Source organism: Ovis canadensis, chromosome 10, assembly GCF_042477335.2.
Source record: "Ovis canadensis isolate MfBH-ARS-UI-01 breed Bighorn chromosome 10, ARS-UI_OviCan_v2, whole genome shotgun sequence".
Lineage (NCBI taxonomy): Eukaryota > Metazoa > Chordata > Mammalia > Artiodactyla > Bovidae > Ovis > Ovis canadensis.
In genome coordinates, this window is record NC_091254.1 from 52,555,402 (window position 1) to 52,560,122 (window position 4,721).

Consider the following 4,721-nt stretch of genomic DNA (forward strand, 5'->3'; position numbering starts at 1 on the left):
GCTCCTATAGGCCCTCCTGTGACCACGGAGCTACCACTCCTTGGACTAGAGGTATCTCCTCACTGCTGCCCCTCCTGACCTTGGACATGGAATAGCTACTCTATGCAGGTCAGGAAGCAACGGATAGACTGGCCATGGAACAACAGAATGGTTCCAAATAGGAAAAGGAGTACATCAAGGCTGTTATTGTCACCCTGCTTATTTAACTTATATGCAGAGTCCATCATGACAAACGCTGGGCTGGAAGAAGCACAGGCTGGCATCAAGATTGCAGGGAGAAATATCAATAACCTCAGATATGCACATGACACCACCCTTAAGGCAGAAAGTGAAGAGGAGCTAAAAAGCCTGTTGATGATAGTGAAAATGGAGAATGAAAATGTTGGCTTAAAGCTCAACATTCAGACAACAAAGATCATGGAATCCAGCCCCATCACTTCGTGGGAAATAGATGGGGAAACAGGGGAAACAGTGTTAGACTTTATTTGGGGGGGGGGGGGCTTCAAAATCACTGCAGATGGTGATTGCAGCCATGAAATTAAAAGACGCTTACTCCTTGGATGAAAAGTTATGACAAACCTAGACAGCATGTTGAAAAGCAGAGACATTATTTTGCCAAGAAAGGCGCATCTAGTCAAGGCTATGGTTTTTCCAGTAGTCATGTATGGATATGAGAGTTAGACTGTGAAGAAAACTGGGCACTGAAAAATTGATGCTTTTGAATTGTGGTGTTGGAGAAGACTCTTGAAGTCCCTTGAAGTGCAAGGAGATCCAACCAGTCCATTCTGAAGAAGATCAGCCCTGGGATTTCTTTGGAAGGAATGATGCTAAAGCTGAAACTCCAGTACTTTGGCTACCTCATGTGAAGAGTAGACTTATTGGAAAAGACTCTGATGCTGGGACAGATTGGGGGCAGGAGGAGAAGGGGACAACAAAGGATGAGATGGCTGGATGGCATCACTGACTCAATGGACGTGAGTCTGAGTGAACTCCAGGAGTTGGTGATGGACAGGGAGGCCTGGTGTGTGCTATTCATGGGGTTGCAAAGAGTTGGACACGACTCAGCGACTGACTTGAGCTGAACTGAAGGAAAGGATACATGAATCACCTGGATATAGAATAGAATGATATTCACCTGAGATAAAGTACCCCACCTATCTTGAGCAGAAGAAATAGGGCTACAGACGAAGAATTTGAAGAATAAAATGAATGCACAAGTAATAGTAGTCTGATAGTTAGCTCAAGTTTTAAGGAATCTTTATATACACCTTCCAAAGTTTAGAATTGGTCTCCAGTTCAGGTAATCCTGAACATAGGAGTGAGTGTTTGCAATAAAATATGTATGAGGAAGACAGTTTTGAAAGAGACAGGGAATTACCTGTAGGTTAAGGCTTTTTACTAAAAAATCTTTGATTAATTTTGGGAAAGTATAATTTAGATAAATATGAACATATAGACTGGAGATAGGAAAATTCAATTTTCAATTAATTTTGTGTCCTTTAGTAAAGTATGAAACATCTTTTGAATTAACTGACCAGAAAAATCTACTTAATATTTTCTGAGAGAAACTTTTAATGATTGAATCAAATAAAATGCTAAAATACTTATCACAATGCTGATGACATTTTCTCTTAATACACTGCTTACCTTTAATTAATATTACTTCTGATTATGTTTATGCGTTATGTGAAACATTAATCATATTTACAAATATAAAGAATGATCAAGGCATCAACTATGCCTTTCAAATAATGAGGCATTTGAATTATTAAAAACATTTGTTACAAATTTTTTAAGACATTATTCTGAAGAATGATATATTTACTTATCCTTTATTTTAAATAATCTTACAAAATACCGAAAAAATCAGCTTGAAAAGTTTCCTTGTAATTTAATATGAATATTGTATAATCCTGAAGGAAGATGAGATGGTAGCATTATTTATAGTATGCTATTGGTATCTAAAGTCTTGTTTTTCAGTCATAATATTGGATTAAGAGATATAGGTCTTTAGTTTTTAAGAGGGCTTGCTTCAAAAATTTTGGTAGAATATTATTCAGTGGCCTAAATATTAGATAAAATAAGATTGTTATAATTTATTTTAGAATCAAAGAAGAAATAAAGGAGATTTTAGTATCAGTACTGAAATCAGTATTTAGTATCAGTATTTAGTATTTGTTGTACAATTTATCTTAAGTTAGTAATACCATGGTGGCTGCAGCCATGAAATTAAAAGACGCTTACTCCTTGGAAGAAAAGTTATGGCAAACCTAGGCAGCATGTTGAAAAGTAGAGACATTACTTTGCCAAAAATGGTCCATCTAGTCAAGGCTATGGTTTTTCCAGTAGTCATGTATGGATGCGAGAGCTGGACTGTAAAGAAAGCTGAGTGCTGACTAATTGATTCTTCTGAACTGTGGTGTTGGAGAAGACTCTTGAGAGTCCCTTGGACTGCAAGGAGATCCAACCAGTCCATTCTAAGGGAAATTAGCCCTGGGATTTCTCTGGAAGGAATGATGCTAAAGCTGAAATTCCAGTGCTTTGGCCACTTCATGCAAAGAGTTGACTCATTGGAAAAGACTCTGACGCTGGGAGGGATTGGGAGCAGGAGAAGGGGACGACAGAGAATGAGATGGCTGGATGGCATCACCGACTTGATGGATGTGAGTCTGGGTGAACTCTGGGAGTTGGTGATGGACAGGGAGGCCTGGCGTGCTGTGATTCATGGGGTCACAAAGTGTCAGACACGACTGAGCGATTGAACTGAGCTGAGTAATACCATGAGCCTCTCTTTCTCATTCATTCTCTTTCCCTCTCATTCACTTTCCTTTCTCCCTCTTTCAGCAGGATGAAATCAAACTGATACTCCTTGAAGTGTTGTATTGTCTCAATTTGACATTGTTAAAGCTTTTGCTAGACACAGAATATTGTAATTATCTGTGTCCCAAATGGATAAACGTGATATAGAGCAAACTATACATCTATAAACTGGAGATGATGAGATGGAACTCTCAAAAGAGTTGGAGTTAAGACTTTAAAGTTCCTGATATTAAGAGAAGGAAAAATTTCCTAATTGCATTTCTGTCTCTAACTACTTCATCTTCAGTTCAGTTCAGTTCAGCTGCTCAGTCATGTCAGGTTCTTTGCAACCACATATATTGCTGCTTGCGAGGATTCCCAGTCCATTATCAACTCCTAGAGCTTACTCGAACTCATGTCCATTGAGATGGTGATGTCATCCAACCATCTCATCCTCTATCGTCCCCTTCTCCTACCACCTTCAATTTTCCCCAGCATCAGGGCCTTTTCCAATGAGTAAGTTCTTGGCATCAGGTGGCCAAAGTATTGGAGTTTCATCTTAAGCATCAGTCCTTCCAATGAATATTCAGGCCTGATTTCCTTTAGGATTGACAGGTTTGATCTCCTTACAGTCCAAGCGACTCCCAAGAGTCTTCATACCACAGTTAAAAGCATCAATTCTTCAGCGCTCAGCTTTCTTTGTGGTCCAACCATAACATCTATACATGACTACTGGATAAATCATAGCTTTTACTAGACAGACCTTAGTTGGCAAAATAAAGTCTCTGCTGTTTAATATGCTGTCTAGGTTGGTCATAACTTTCCTTCCAAAGAGCAAGCATCTTTTAATTTCATGGCTGCAGTCACCATCTGCAGTGATTTTGGAAACTCTGAAAAATAAAGTCTGTCACTGTTTGCATTGTTCTCCCATCATTTGCCATGAAACAATGGGTCCATATGCCATGACCTTAGATTTCTGAATGTTGAGTTTTAAGCCAACTGTTTCACTGCCTTCTTTCACTTTCATCAAGAGATTCTTTAATTCTTCACTTTCTGCTATAAGAGTAGTGTCATCTGCATATCTGAGGTTATTGATATTTCTCCCAGCAATCTTGAGTTCAGCTTGTGCTTCATCCAGTCCAGCATTTCTCATGATATACTCTGCATATACGTTAAATAAGCAGAGTGACATTATGCAGCCTTGACATACTCCTTTCCCGATTTGGAAGCAGCATGTTGTTCCATGCCCAGTTCTAACTGTTGCTTCTTGATTTGCATGCAGATTTCTCAGGAGACAGGTAAGGTGGCCTGGAATTCTCATCTGTTAAAGAATTTTCCACAGTTTGTTGTGATCCACACAGTCAAAGGCTTTGGCATAGTCAATAAACCATTGTACAAATACATATAAGGATAGCAAACTTAGTTAATATGAAAGAGCCATGACTGTGTAGAAAAATCTCAAATGTTTTTCCCCTTCCGAAAGTGGAAACTTTTTTGTAATGAAAGAAATCATGTGTTTGAACTCTCCTGCAATAAACTACTTTATTATTTAAAGCTTTACTATACTAATTCAGCATATATAAACTTACAATTTTTAAAGAGAATCCATTTAAAAGAAAAAAATTAATTGAATATATTTTATTGTTATACATAGGTTGATATATGAAAAAAGTAAGTTTTTTTGAGATTTTTCTGCTCTATGGATACTGGGAAAGAAATAAGATACATTACAGAAGCATACAAAAACTTTCCACCATCAAAAATGTTGTGAATATGCAAATTATTTCAGTTTCTTTAAACTCTTCTCATTTAAATATATAAGTATGTACATTTTAAAATATGTGATATATATATAGTAAAGGATAATAACCCAAATAAAATTTAAAGTCTTCAAAATTTCTGAAATAAAAATATATATTCTT